The 15,727-nt window shown below is 44.5% G+C and overlaps 1 protein-coding gene and 1 long non-coding RNA gene across 4 annotated transcripts in view; both read right to left on the bottom strand.

Moving 5' to 3' along the window:
• Positions 1-15,727, bottom strand: part of OXR1 (oxidation resistance 1) — a 608,937-nt gene that overhangs the window by 450,657 nt on the left and 142,553 nt on the right. The gene's annotated exons all lie outside the window — the stretch shown is intronic.
• Positions 15,088-15,727, bottom strand: part of LOC109305129 — a 19,089-nt gene continuing 18,449 nt past the window's right edge. Inside the window, exon 3 of the long non-coding RNA XR_002099564.1 lies at positions 15,088-15,235. This is a non-coding gene — a long non-coding RNA (uncharacterized LOC109305129). The remainder of the gene's footprint in view (positions 15,236-15,727) is intronic.

The following is a 15,727-nucleotide window of genomic DNA, read 5'->3' as shown; positions in this document are numbered from 1 at the left end:
ACTACAGCACTAAAACCACCAATACTAGCTGTTAACCCAAACCCATCCTTGTACCAATTAGCAATGCGCTATTTATTCTGCTTGTTCACAATTATCCAAGAAGTATCAAGTTTACCAATTATCTTTTTGTACTTTTACAAAGAGCTCCCTGGTCTTAAAAAGAGAGAGAAGCCTCTATAAGACATTTTCTGTTGTCACTGTTTTTTGGAAACTTGTACAGGTAATCTCCTCTGCAAAAACAAAAATGAAAGACCTTATGGAACTGCAAACAATGCACAAGAACTCTCAAACTGGACACTTCATGGATACATGCATGTTCTAGATACTAATATTTAGCAACCTTTTTTCAGGGCAGCTTTCCATTTCCCATCTATCACCTTCCTGCCGAAATATCCTTGTCACTTTTCCTATTTTCTAACCATATTTGGGTACGTGTAAACATAACACTTAGACCAGGGGTGGGCAAAATGTGGCCTGGGGGCTGGATGTGGCCCACCAGGCTATTTTATTCGGCCTGCAGGGCCCCTAAAAAATTTAGAAAATTAATATTATTCTGCCCTGGGCTGCCTGTCATGAGGCCCTTGATGGCTTGCCAAAACTCAGTAAGCGGCCCTCCACCCAAAATAATCGCCAGCCCCTGACTTAGACTGACCTAACCAGGGTTAAGTCTATCTAAGGGTGCCTATACACAAGCAGGGAGGCTGCTCTGACATGCTGTAATTACAGCACATTGGAGCAGATTTGACTGAGTCTGCTGGAGCATGGTAATCACTACGCTCCAGACAGCTTCCGCATCTTGCGTATCAACATCCCTGCACTTCAAAATGACAGTGGGGGTGCTTTATCTAAAGCTCGTTCAATGAGCTTTAGATAAAGTGCCCCTGCCACCATTTCAAAGTGTGGGAACACTGATGCACAAGAAGCTCTGGGTGCTTTAGAGTGGCTCTGAAAGCCACTCTAGTTAAATACCCCCACCCCCCTCCCACTCCTGGAGCATGTGTAAAAACACCCTAAGTGCCCATCTATGCATGCATTTAAAGAGGTTAGATCAGGCATAAAAATGACCACCCAATCTAACTTCATTTACCCATGTGCAAACCTACACTTAGATTGACCTAACTAGGGTTGAGTTGATCTAAGTACCAATCTATACATACATTCAAGGAGGTTAGATCAAGCATAAAGTAGCTGGCCTGACATAATTTAATTCACCTAAGAGGCACCCTAACCTAGACAGGGCACAGGTTAGCCTGATCTACCAAACATATGTACATGTTGAGAATGTAGCCCTGGGGCTGGAAAAGCCACTTCCCCCAAACCCTAGGACTGTGCTTTTCCTACGTTCCCCACCTCAGCCCCACCCACCTGGACTGACTATCCCCCTTACCCCATGGACCCAACACCAACCTCAGGTGGACTTGCCAGCTCCCCCCTCCCCCCCCCCAAACATTAAATTTAGACTGCATTCCAAGATCAGCTCCCAGCACTGGCAAACGTGTTAAAAAATGAGGCCTGATTTACAGGCATGTGGCTTAAAGCAAGCTGCATAATTGTAGATCAGGTTCTGGGAACATGTGCACATGGGACTAAGAAAGCCCAGCCTCTGGCCCCAGTCCACTTTTCCTCCCCCTCCCTCTCCTCCCCCCGGGGCTATTATTAGCCTGCCAAACCCCTCTCCCCTGCAGACCCACCAACCTCCTCTCCCCCTGGACCCACTAACACCCCCCTATGGACCTGGTAACCACCCACGATTCCAACTGCCCCACTTCCCACCCTGACTTAAGTAGTGTTTCTGGCACAGTTCCTGGCACCAGAGAACATATGCACAAGGGGGGATGCTTAAAGCCACGTGATCATAGATCAGGTTCTGCAAATGTGCGCACATGCCCGTCCGCTTCCTCTTTCTTCCTCCAAAGTTCTACTTCATCTGCTTTTCATAATTTCATGACAAATGCTCATTGTATTTATTGTTCCCCAGTCTTTGAACAGAAGCAACTTGTTTCTTTTATGATTTCCTGCAGCTTTTATTTCATTTTTGCTTTCTTTCTCTCCTTTCTTTTTGTTTTTTTCTCCTTACACTTCTTTATTTCCTTCATCTTTGCTCCCCCCATTTCTGCCTTTTATTTAATTCCTCGTTGTTTTTCTCTTTCCACCTCTCTTTCAAGAGGACAGAGGGAAGCTTTGCTATTTCTTACTACAGATTGCTATCTTTCCAGTATGCTACTGCTATTTTAAAAGTGTGTTAGGAAAAGTATTGAGTGAAAGGTTTGTGATTCTATGTTATCTCTATTGTTTACTAGGATGTTACACTTTGTAAACAAGTGATATTGCATACTCATTAGCAGGGAAAGGATCACCACATGGACAAACATGAATTCTGTCCAGTGATGGGATGAGGATTAGGCTGGAGTCTTTAACTGACTGTATAGTGTAGACTACATATCTGTTCTTTGGCAGATCAGGAACAGTTCTTAAAGAAAAGTATGGGCAAAACTACGTTTAAAGAAATGGTAACGATTTGCATTATTTCCAAAGAAAGATGGGATTTTTGTATTGCTGCATTACTGCAAACCCAATTTACTTTGAAGTATTTTAAAAATTTGTCTCTGTTTCTGAATACTGTGATCCACTCCCAGCAAACCCAGCAGTACACCAATATAACTGGACCTGGCAGGCTGTTAATGCAGTATGCAAGTAAAAGCTTAAAAGACACATTTCTTTGGCAGTGGGAGAACCAGTAGTCATTCAGGCATAAACAGACCACAGACTCTGCTGGCAAAGATTTAATGTGAAAATGCTAAAAGAAGAAAGCAAATTGATGAAAGCAAAAGAAAGCTATTTATACTGATAAAAGGGGCAAGATACAGACCTTATAGCAAAGGAGAGGTAGGGCCACAGTGCCCTGATCCTGCTCCTACATGTTAGCTAGGAGAACTGAGGGGAGATGTGCCATGGATAGGGGAACTCAGAGGAGGTGTAATTTTTTCTGAACCCCGACTTGTGACAGAACAGCTCAACACTGGCCCAGATATGGGGAAGTGCTGTAAAAGCAGAATTTTTCCTATTGCATACATACTGCACGTAACACTTTTGATGGGCCAAATCTGACTCTCACTTATGCCTTCTGATCTCCCTCCTAAGAACACACATACAAGTAGGCAAATGCAGTGAGCAGAAGACAAGTCTGTTTCTCTACTGCTAACGAACAGATTGATGGCAGATCTATTTTACTTCAAAATTCCTTCATTTTTTAAGTTAATTTTCCTTTTCAAGTTAAAAAGCAGAACAAAATGCTACTATAGTAAAATGCAAAAATAAACAGATAACACATGCAATGTATAAAATAAAAAAAAACAGTCTGAGATTAAAAAGAATACATTAATACAACGAACTCCTATTTCTACATCTGGGCTTTAATAATAAATACTTCTTAACATATCAAGCAACTGCCATCTCTGAGTAAAACTCCAAATATCAGCTGGTTCTCATTGTCTAAGTTAGAATGGGTCAGAACATTTTCAACAAATGGAATACAGAAGATCCCAGTGTTCATAGTTTCTCTCTCACTAGTAGTGATCCAAGATGAGAAACTCTGGGCTGACCAAGGATCTGAATTTTTTCTTCCATAACTCAGGCCAGTGCCATACCCATCAGGCGATGCACGCATTTGACTAAAACAGGACAGAGGACCATAACTCTGTTTTCGTGAAAATTTTGTAAATGCAAGACTCCTGAAGTTCCTGGAAAAAATAGCTGATCTTTGGTAAACTTTAGCCTAACCATAATGGTTGTAAAACTATTTAGTGCCAAGCCAGAGTCAATTATGGAAACCTTCCAGTTAGACTTGGCAGAATTTGATTTTTATTTTTTAATATTTTTGACAGCTAAAATCAATGTTTATTTTTAAGAACTTCTTTCATTTTTTATAGATGTTTATCTATTTAAAAACTTTCAGGACTGTGAGAATTTAGAGTGTGGGAGGCAGACAGTTTAGTAATAACAGTATACTGTTAAAAGCTTTATTAAAAAAATCGTGTCAAAATATAAAAAGTAAATATCCATAAATCAATGAAGCATATCTGATCACTCAGGGGCTGGGCCAGCCTGGAGTTTGGCTCTTGCCTCGATCATGCAGGGGCTGGCCCAGGCTCACCAGGAGTTTGGTATCCAATCCCTGGCTGGCACCTAAGCAAAGCAAGTGGTTGGCGTCACTGGGTTCCCAGCTGCCAACAGTCTTGCCTCTACAACACATCCCAGCACAGCCCTACCAGCATGACCCACAACTCTGCCAGTTGCTGCCCAAGGGACTGCCAGAGCAGCAGTCCACAGGCGGTGCAGCCGGGGCTCCCTTCACCCTGTCTGCAGCGGCCCCTGTTTGGGCATGTGCACATGGGAAACCCTTACCCCATCCAGGAATTTTTTTTTTACGTCCCTTTCCTATAAAATTTTGATGATTCCTGCCAGAAATATTTTTCCATCAGTCTGTGAGTGTTAAGTGAAATCAACATTTATCGATGTTTATCAATAAAAATCAGATCCTGATAAGCCTGCTTATGGTTTACTGCAAAATGAAAAAGGAAAGAAGATGCTTTCTTTCTTCTTCCTCAGCACAAGTTAGAGCAGACCCTCAGAACCTCTTCTTTACCCTATGAATTCCAAAATCTAAATATTCAGGGATGAGAGAAAGCTACTTTTACCCCACCATATAATTCCCTTCTCTCCTGGAGAAACTTTGGCTCATTCATAATCAAGAATTAGAGGTGAAAAGTCAACCTAACAAGTACTTTAGAATAACCACTTTATTGAGTATAAGGCCTTATCTAGAAGCTGTTTAGAAGCCTGTTCACTTGACTTTAATGTGACTTGAATCAGGCCATGTGGTACATCACACATTCAAAGACATGGAATAGGTTTTTGGAAAAAGACACACTAAAAATGACAATCTTCACAGCATGAACTAGGCAACTTATTCATTTCTCACTTTTATGCAAAATGTTTATTATATGTGATGGGTTAAAGTAGTCAAGTAGTCAACTGTATGGTGGTCCTGCTCTTATACAGATTATGATGGAGTACTACTTTTCTCCCAACATACCCGAACTCCACAGATTCAATACTTATGACATTCGAACTGAAACAAATGCATTCTTCTCAAAATTCATTCCACCAAACTCTAAAGCTGTTTGTCTGAAAAAAAAAAAGACTGCATTAATTTTAGACTTTGGTATTGGGGTACAGAACTGGTAAGATATATGCAGCTACAATAAGCTAATGATCAAGAGGATCAAGGGAATAACAATAAGAAATGTGACTGGAAAAGCATGAAGTAGTTTAAAAGTGTATAGTCTTTAAACTGAATATTGTTAAAGAAAATAATCAGTTACCACATGCTGCCTATCTTTTTTTGCTGGAAGCAGGGTAAATTTATCCTTTAAAGACTAAATTGTTTTCATGTTATTTTTATTTATAGACTGTAATCATTTTTGCTTATTCCCTATAGTTAAGAATACAGCAAAAATTTAACTACAATGGGCCAAAACATCCAGATGTGATGAAGTCCACTGTGCATTTGACTTTACGTGAAATGTTTCAGTAATTCTCTTCATCTTTTTATTCTAACTGTAATTTGTTTTGTGAACCCAGAAATAAACTGGTCGAAATTCACGAAGTAAATTTCTAGTTTATTCTACCACTTGTCTGGTTACAGAATAAAACTGTTCAAAAGAGAAGCTTTTACAACATTTTTTGCACAGCGCTTACCAGAATAGGGCTTCAATCTGATTAGGGCCTCTGGATGCTACTCTAATATTATTATTGTTAATAAGCATCACGAATTGTGCATCTGCATGTGTACTGAATTACAGGAATGACTGGATAGGTATACCACAGAAAAAAGGAGCATCAAATAGATCAAACCTCCTTGTCCGTTTTCCAGAGATACTGTTAATGCAGAAACAAGACCCATTGTACTAAGTGCCCAAGTTTGTCTTTATTTCTTAAAAGGTTGTTGACTACTTTTTAAACTCCTGGGAGTTAACCCGTACATAATTTCATCTCCTTTTAGCATGTACCAGAAGAACATTCAACACTTCATTTTAAGTTTCAACAGTAAGGTCCTATGGCACCTTGATAGCACATTGTTTTCTGTACGATACATCGGCTTTAAAAAACAAAACAAAACAGGGAGTGAAAATTAAAGCTTCCTTGAAACACAGCCTTTGTTAAATAAAAGTAATCCTGGTATTTTGTCCTTCTCTCATTTAGTTCCATAAGATCTAGTGCCCATCCACTCGCTCACTACTCAATTTAGAGAGAAACTGCAATTTCTGTCTAAGTCCCTGATTTGCCCTGATCAATTCTTTCTGGTTTGAATAACTGCACACTACATAAACCTTACTCTTCTGTCTTGGTGCCTGATCTTCAGAGGCCAACAAAACCTGAGCCTTCTACTTTGCTTAGTAAATACTTAGTTCCTTAAAAGATGATATCGCTTCAGAGAATCCTACTTTATCTCTTCCATCCCTTCTTGAATGTCTTCCTACGGAAAAGGTAGTGTTAAGGAAATGCTGCCATGATGATCTGGAAAATATATAAGAGGCAACAATTCTTTCATTGAACAAGGGCCAACCTTTTTGACGAGGGTGCCACAAATTATCCCTGCATCCTCCAAGTGCCAATCCAATCCTCTTCCTCTGTCTAATTTTTTGCTCTTCTGTTTCCTGCCCTGAACTTCTTGTCTGATTTGCTCCTCTACATTCTTCCCCACCCTATCTGCTGCTGTGCTGTCTGTCCCATTTCCAACCTGTCACATGCCACACACAGGCTGTCTGTGCCACTTGTACCATGCCTGCTGCAGGTTGAACACTCCTGTTGTATTGAACTAACTGCATGGTTGGGATACACACAGGTAACCTTTCAGATATCATAGGCCTCTAAATGAGAAGCAGATGCAGCACAGGTAAGTAGGAGATGAAACAAAAGCTTGTGTAAAACTCCATATGTAAATAAAAGCAGGATATAAAAGCAATTGTCAGGTAGCCAAAAGGCAAGAGACAACAGAAATCCAACAAGAGAAACAAGGTGTTCAGGAGGGTTGTTATCACCTGTGAAGTGCAGAAGTTAGGAAGCATCAAGTAAGTTATAATGGACCATGAAGTCATTATCTGTGTTAAATCCCTGGTACTCAGTGTCCAATTGGTTAACAAATTTCTATTCCCATGCTCATCTTGTAAAGTTTTGGGGTAGATATCCTTTGTGCACAAGAACTATGAGGTCAGACAGGAGTGATTTTCTCTGAAAAGTATTCTCCTACATCCTTTTCAGTGACCATTCTTTCTGGTACATATTGCTACCGGGGGGCATTTGGCATACTGGATTAGGTACACCACAGTCTTGGACAGACATGTGCATGATCCATGGATTCTGCTATTTTTGTTGTGGGGAGTCTTGATTGTTGTGGCACTAGAGATGTTTTGACAGGCCTTTCTTGTTTTTCAAGGTGAGGACAAGGGGGGGCTGGGAATATTTTCTCAAAGTCCGGTCATTTTCAAGTATAGGTTGTAGTTGTTTGATGACAATTCTTAAAGGTTCAAGTGTGGGATGGTAGGTGACAACCCCTGTAACCTTGCCCAACTGGTAAGTAATATCCCTGCTAATCATCAGGCACCTAATGGGACCTGGCCCTAACCTTAGCAAGACCTGTCAATATATATATATCTATTGCCACAAAAATCAATACTTCCCATAAAAAACCATGACAATTCATGCCACCAACATGCCATCGGACTGTACTGTTAAAATTTTAAGCATAGTACTGAATGTTCTCATGGCACATGCTAATAGGAGATAAACCTTATGTATGAATTAACTTCCGAGAGTTTAAGAATTAGTCACCAACATTTTTGGCAAATAAAGACAAACTTGGACACTTGGAACAAGGGGGCTTCTTTCTGCATTAACAGTATCCCCGAAAAATAGATGTGGAAGTTTGATCTACTCAATGCTCCTGCTCTACTATATACCTATCCAGTCATTCCCATCTCAGTAATTGGTCTCACTGTGTGTGTGGCAGCCACTTTAAGGCCCTGGAGCTGGCAGCCTCCAGGTGCCTAATGAGGGCAGCCATTTGAGGCTCAGGGCTGCCTATATAAACAAGGCAGTTTGGCTGCTGGAGGGCAGGCAACAACATTGCCTGGCCTGAGGGAAGCTGAGTTTCATCTGGAGGTAAGTGAGGCGCTGTAGGGGATGATAGGAGGCTCCTAGGTACGACCACAAACTACACCCTGCCGGGAGTGGGCAGCCTGGTGGGGCTCCCAGTGGCGCAGGCACCCCCAGGAAATGCCAGGGCAGTTACCATCCTGGTGAAAGGCAGGTCGGGGCACCTTAACCCCTAGCCCTCACCTTAGGGTGGGTCATGGCACACCGGAGGTAGTTGTGGGGGTGCAAGCCCTGAGGAGGAGAGTTGGAGGCCAGGTGTGGCCAAGGCTGCCTGAGCCCTGTGGGGGTCTGAGACCCCGAGGAGGAGAGTTGGGACCAGGCACGGTTACAGCTACCTGAGCCCGCCTGTGGAGGGAAGCCCTGAGACCCTAAATAAGGGGGCGTTATGAGCGTGTGGAACCCCCAGTGTGAGGGGGGCAGCGTGTGGAGCCCTGAGAAGGGAGAGGGGGCTCAGGCAGAGACAGAGAGCTGAGTCCTGACCCCAGTAACTCCTAGAATGGGGGGCAGGGTTTGGGTCGAATATAACACCAGTAGTAGTACCATGACCTGCCCAGGGGGGGAGTGAGAGTCCCCTGTGAGACCCTGAGGCACCAGTCTTCGTGTGAGGTAACCCCAGCTCAATACGTCCGTGGAGGAGGACCCAGAGAGGGGGACCCTGGGAAAAAAGTGTGGGTTATGCATCAAGGCCTACCAGAGCTTCCCCTGCCTGGCCCACGCAGGAGCCAAGACCAGGAGGGTCAGAAGAGCAAGAAGGGATGCCCAAGAGCCAGGGGCCTGGGGTCCTGACTGGCCTGGAGGTGGGCCGGGGCTAGTGTGAGCCAAAGGTCCCAGTGAGGCGACCACACTCAAAGGGGAACCAATGGCAGGGCGATATATGGCCTGGTATGATGGTGGCAGAGTCCACCTGAAGGGAGGAACCCAGGTGGGTTCCTACAGTAGGATTCTGGGCCCCATCGTGGGGGACTGGCACGTATGAGAACATCATGATGTCATCTGCGAGGCTTGGGCTTCAGTAGGGGAAGAATGGAGCTGCAGATAGCGCCCCCTAGCAGCGGGGTAGAAAATGGGCAGCCTCCCACCTAATTACATCTATTAATTAATCAATTAAGACCAAGACATGGCGAGTGAGAAGGCAGGCAGTTTGCCCAAGAACAGGGGGGCAGGCTATGCGGAGATCTGCCCCGGTAGGCCCCGTTACAGTGTGCCAAGGTCAAACTTAGACTCACCTACACAGACCTCTTTGCAGGAACAAAACCTTAAATCCCCTGTGCAGACCTAAATATCTATAGGTCAAAAGGTCACAGTAGAAATAAAAACAACCACAGAGTATTTGTTACATACAGGAAAAATGTTTGTTTCTGTACACTTTATATTCCATTATCATTTTAGTCTTAGGACACAAATCAAACAAATGTCAACTCAAACTTAGAATTCCAAATGCCTCATAAGTAGAATAAAGAAACTTCCTTTTCCAACATTTGTGGAGATTATTTTTAAAAAATAACAAAGGCTTTAAGAATACATATAAAAATGAAAAATTGACAGCTGTTTTTCTGAAACAGCTAACAGCAACTCGCAGTTTAAAGGTTAGACTGGTAACCAATAAATTACTGTTACTAAAATAAGGCTAAAACAAGATACTGATTATATTAACTACTCACTGTGGTATGTTGCAATCAGTAATTATTTCACTTGTACCTAAAATAGGAGGAATCTTAGTAACACTTATTACAAATAAATCCATTAAAATGGAGTGCTTTTTTCCTATAGACACTAATGAAGACAACTAAACTTTTAGAATGAGTAAGGATGCCCAATCTGGAAACCACAATGATATTTAACTTCCTTTAGTAGCAGATGGTAACAAATACTGGAAAAGCAAACATAAGAAAGAGAACATTTGAATGCCAAGTGTCAGACGCATACTGATGATTTAAAACATTTGACTGTAAGGCTCTCTTTGGTTTTGCAAGAAAAAAATTATGAAGGATATTTTTTTAAATATGTTCTTCCCTTTTCAGTGCTCAGTGGCTATCTTTTGGAAGGGCCAGATGAGAAAATACAACAGAAAATAATTAAAACATTTACATACAAGTGAGAAAAAATAAGAAAGGTTAAAACACTGAGATTCAAAAAATTCTCCAATGAATTATGAAAAAAACTATTTACTAGCAGGAATCTGTGAGAGTCAGTGTAACCAGGCATGCTGCTCAGCAGTAGGAGCACAGCTGCCGGCAGTTGAAAGTGATAACCTGCCTGCTCAGTGGGTGACCAGCTGAAAGCAATGAGCATCTGGCCCATAGGAAGTTAAGCTCCAAGGGAGCAGAACTGACGGAAAGAGAGAAGAGGGCAGTGGCAAGAGACGGAGCACCAAGACAAGTCATGGTGTCCTTCGAGAAAGGAACACAGCTGGGAGTTAACCCTCTGCTGATTGTATGGTTGCTTTTTAAGTACAGGATTTGTTATGGACATTTCACAGATTTCATAGATTTTTAGGGTCTGAAGGGACCTCAGCAGATCATTGAGTCCGACACCATGCCCTGGGAAGAATGAGCGCTGGGGTCAGATAACCCCAGCTAGGTGCTTGTCTAGTCTCTTCTTAAAGACCTACAAGGTAGGGAAGAGCACCACCTCCCTTGGAAGCCCATGCCAGATTTTGGCAACCCACTCCGTAAAGAAATTTTTCCTAATGTCCAATCTAAATCTGCTCTCCATCAGTTTATGGCCATTGTTCCTAGTAACCCCAAGGGGCACCCTGGTAAACAGAGTATCCCCTATTCCTTGCTGTCCCCCTCCCCCCACGATAAATTTGTAGATGGCAACAAGATCACCTGTCAGCCTTTTTTTGCGGAGGCTGAAAAGATTCAGGTCTTTCAATCTCTCCTTGTAGGGTCTTGCCTGCAGACCCTTAACCATATGGGTAGTCCTCCTCTGGACACTTTCAAGGCTATCCACATCCCTGTTGAACTGCGGTGTCCAGAACTGGACACAGTACTCAAGCTGCAGTCTTACCAATGCTGCATAAAGGGAAAGAATCACCTATTTAGACCTGCTTATGATGCATCTTCTAATGCAGGCTTGTCCAACATGCAGCCCGCCAAGCCATTTTCTGTGGCCCACAGTGCTGCAACGGGAACCCCTTATCCCTCCCACAGCCCCTCAGCAGCTGCCTAATGGCTGCTGAAGGGCTGAGGAAGGGACAAGGTTCCCACACGCACTGTGTCAGCTTGACATTGCCAACATGGTGCAGCTCCTCCCCCGACATTTCACTGTGTCCCTTCCTCACTTGCATGCCAGCTCCTCCCCTCTCCCACATTGCAGGGTTTCCATTCCTAGCCCTGCCCCTCCCTCCCTCATTTGCATGCCAGCCCCGCCCTGTGCCGGTCCCCACCGGCCATGTGGGCTGTAGCAGGTCACAGTGCAACAGGCAGGCAGACGGACGGAGGGGGTGCGGATGCCGGCATGGAGGGATGCTGCTTCTGGGTCCACAGGAGATGCTACTGCTGCTGTTGCTGTGGTTGTCAGGGCAGGAAGCTGGAGCCACCTTGCCTCCCCGCATACCCCCATGCCCGCAGACATCGCACTAGGGGTGGTGAATCGCAGGCCCAGGGGAGGGAGGGACCCCTATGGCTTGGGCTTGGGCTGCCCTGAGGGAGAGGGAGCAGGGGGGTGTACATCCTGCATCCCCTCTGTAGAGTCTCCGCATGTCCGCCTGGCTGCTGAGCCCAGGTGCGCAGGTGTGGGAGCATCCTCGAGGCTGACCAGGTGGGAGGGAGACAGCGGGGTCCGGCGGCACCCCTTGACCCCTGCGCCCCCAGGCTGCAGCCGGACTGGACAGGCTGCACGAGCACCTGTTCCTGCTGGCCCACTGGGTGATAAAAAGTTCATGATCCAGCACCACATTCAAAAAGGTAGGACACCCCTGTTGTAATGCATGAAAGAGTTGGCTTTACTTATCACTTGGTCACATTGATGACTCATGTTCATTTTGGAGTAAACTACTTTGTTAAACCGCATCCTATTTTGTTCTGCCCACATTCTCAACCTGTCCAAAGCCACCAGAATCCACTCCCTGCCCTCCAGTGCATTTACTTTGCCCTATAATTTGATGTCATCTGCGAATTTGAACAGAAGTGCTTTCCATGCCCTCATCCAAGTCACTGATGAAGAAGTCATTGTTTTCCATGCAGGAGTGAGTTTGTCCCAGAAGAAATAAAGTGAAACCTGCTACACATGGTGGAAAACGCAGGCACTTTAAACTCCAATGCCAACCATAGAGACTGGAACCCTGTTAAAATGGCTGGAAGGGCCACAGCAACAGCACCAGCAGCTGTTTTAGCAGCTATTTCAGCAGCTCCAAACCTAGCACCAGCAGTTCCAGAGAAAGCACCAGCAACAACTACAGGAGTTTCAGTGACAACAACAGCAGCAGGAGTTCCTAAAATAGCAAATGGATGCTAGATAGATCCTTACCTACACTAGTAAGTTACTGGGTTCTCCAAAGGTTATAGGGAGAAGTGCTCACAAAGATGGGACTTGCAGATGATCCAGAAGATTTTTTCTTGCCACATAGGAATGGGTAGTAGAGGCATATCACTGGCTTGAGGACATGTAGACTATGAGGGTCGCCCCCTTATTAACTGGGGAGACACAGGCTGCTCACTGGACCATTGGAGCAGACTCAGCCCAGGATTATAGGACCCTCAAAGCAGCCATACTGGACCAGATAGGACTTATGAAAGAGGCTTATCACTACCAGCTCCGGTCAGAGGACCCAAGAAGGTGTGGCCCCAGACTATGGCTCAGAAATTAAAAGACTTATGCATCTGATGGCTCAATCTGCACTCTTGCTCAGCTACAGAGGTCATGGAACTAATGGCACTGGAACAGTTCTTCACTGTCCTCCCAGTAAAAGCCTGGAGGTGGGTGTATTGCCACTGGTCAACCAACCTGGAGGAAGCCACATGGAGGACAGATTTCATGGGGGGCAAAGTTAGACTGCCAGGAACCCTGAGACAGCCAGAAGCCTACGAGCCTGAGGAAGCCAGGGCTCCATGGCAAATCAGCCACAGGTCTAAGGAGGCTTCCAATAGGGACGTTACCTCTGTCTTGCCCAAGGCCCCAGACAGAAGCAGAGGCTGGGGCATCCCTACATTCCAGGCACAGGAAGGAAGATGCAGATGATGTGCTTCCAATACAGGGAGAAAGGGCATAAAAGATACTGAGACTGCCTCTAGATGGACTGTGGGTATGCCCTTGCCTTGGTCTCAGAGGCAAGACAGAAGAGCCCAGACCCAAGGAGATACGTGGTCCCTGTAAGGATTAGGGATATCCACAAGGCCAGATTCAAAGACACAGGCTCTGGGCCAATGTTTGTACGTGGGCAGTTTTGAGTCTGGAACACATTCCAATAGGCAAATGTGCATGTCACTTGCATTCCTGGGGATACTTGACCATACCCCAACAAGGTTTTTTTGGTCTGGGGTACACCAGGAAATCAAAGACTGTTGTGCATCCAGGCCTGAGTGCCAGCTGGTTGCCCACAGGCCTGCTATAAGGGTCCACTGATACCCGTGTCACTGTTAGACATACTGTTTGAGCAGGTTGGGGTAGACCTGGTGGGAACACTGGAGCCTAGTGCAATGGGATCCAGGTTTATTTTGGTCCTGTTCAATTATGCCACCTGCTACCATGAGGCAGTGGCAATCCACTCTGCACCAGCTCAAACCATGGTGGCAGAGCTGCTCCACATTTTCACCCAGGTGGGCATTCCTAAGGAGTTTTTAATAGGGCTATGGTACAGCCTTCATGTCCTGGTTACTACGGGAGCTCTGGGATTTATTGAAGGTCCATCTGCTAAGAGCTTCAGTGTACCACTCCCAAAATGGGTGGCCTAGTTGAAAGGCTTAACGGAACATTGAAGGGGATGTTGAGGAAATCTGTATCAGAAAAGCTGCAAAACTGGGATCAGTTGCTGCCCTACCCGTTGTTTGCCATACAAGTGTTCATGGTTTTCCATGGGATTTTCACCCTTTGAGTTACTAAACAGACAGCAGCCCTGGGGCATGCTGGACCTTCTGCAAGTGTCCTGGCAGGCCCAGGAGACTGCGACAAAACATTGTTCAGTATGTTTTGAAGCGGTTAGATCTTGTGGGAGTCATCGCCAAACAAAACCTTGAAGCAGCCCAACAGGAGGAGCAGGAACAGCAGTATAATAGAAATTATACTGCTTCATCTGTACCAGCCAGAGGATAAAGTCCTACAATTACTCTCCAGCTCAGAGTAAAGTAGTGGTGCAGTGGCAAGGACCTTTTGAGGTCCTGTGGAGAATAGGGCAGGTAAATTATGCAGTGCACCAGGTGGGGAAATAGTGAGGGTCACTGATGTACCATGTTAAACTGCTAAAACCCTGGAAAGCTTGAAAGGCCTGTCTGGTCACTATGGGTGCATCCAGATGAGCGCTGCTGTGCAGCATGTGGTGCCACAAACACATATGCAGCGCCACATACCACACACTGGGGTGTTCTCTGCACTGCAAGGGAGTGCTGCCCGTGCGTGCACTGCTCCACTTTTCTTTTCTTTTTCCGCACAGGTTTTTTTGACCCCTGGAGAAGAAGGAGAATCCAGGGAACAGCAGACAAGTCAGCCTCACCTCAGTCTCCAAAAAAAAATCATGGAGCAGTCCTCAAGGAATCCATTTCTAAGCACTTCCAGAAGAAAGTGATTGGGAACAGTCAGCATGTATTCAAAAGAGAAGACTGAGGGGGGATTTGATAGCAGCCTTTAACTACCTAGACAGTGGTTATAAAGAGGATGGAGCTAAGCTATTCTCAGTAGTGGCAGATGACAGAACAAAAAGCAATAGTCTCAAGGTGCAGCAAGGGAGGTTTAAGTTGGATATTAGGAAAAACTCTTACTGGGAGGGTAGTGAAGCACTAGAATGGATTACCTAGAGAAGGGGTAGAATCTACATCTTTTGAGGTTTTTAAGGCCCAGCTCAACAAAACCCTAGTTAGGACTGGTCCTGCTTTGAGCAGGGGTTTGGACAAGATGATCTCCTGAGGTCCCTTCCAACCCTAGTTTTCTATGACACTATAACTTGATATTTGAAGTTGCTTGGCAGCTTATATCAAAAGGACAGTGTTTTAAGAGCAGTTTCTTAAAAAAATTCACTAGCTATGACAGATTTTTAATTTCAATTCCATCACTTTAAGATTGAAGCAGCAAGCTTATTTCACAGCAAAAGAATGGTAGAGTCTTTCTCCTAGTTTTATTTCTTCCATTTCCCAACGCATTGTTAGGTTGGTCACAATCCTTTATGGTCACTGAGTTGATTAGTTTAGACAGTTCATGTTAGTGACTTTACTCAGTGGTTCCAAAGTCTGTATAAAAGGCTTTTAAAAAACTCCCAGCAAATGCTGGTGCCATGATTTGTTCATAATTGATGTTAATATGCAATGCGTTTTGGGGGGGGGGGGGGCTTATAAAAAAAAAAAAAAAAAAAAAAAAA

The sequence above is a fragment of the Gavialis gangeticus genome, unplaced genomic scaffold (genome assembly GCF_001723915.1).
Source record: "Gavialis gangeticus isolate Ggan-Ray unplaced genomic scaffold, GavGan_comp1, whole genome shotgun sequence".
Classification (NCBI taxonomy): Eukaryota; Metazoa; Chordata; order Crocodylia; family Gavialidae; genus Gavialis; species Gavialis gangeticus.
This window is presented reverse-complemented; position numbering and strand designations above follow the sequence as displayed.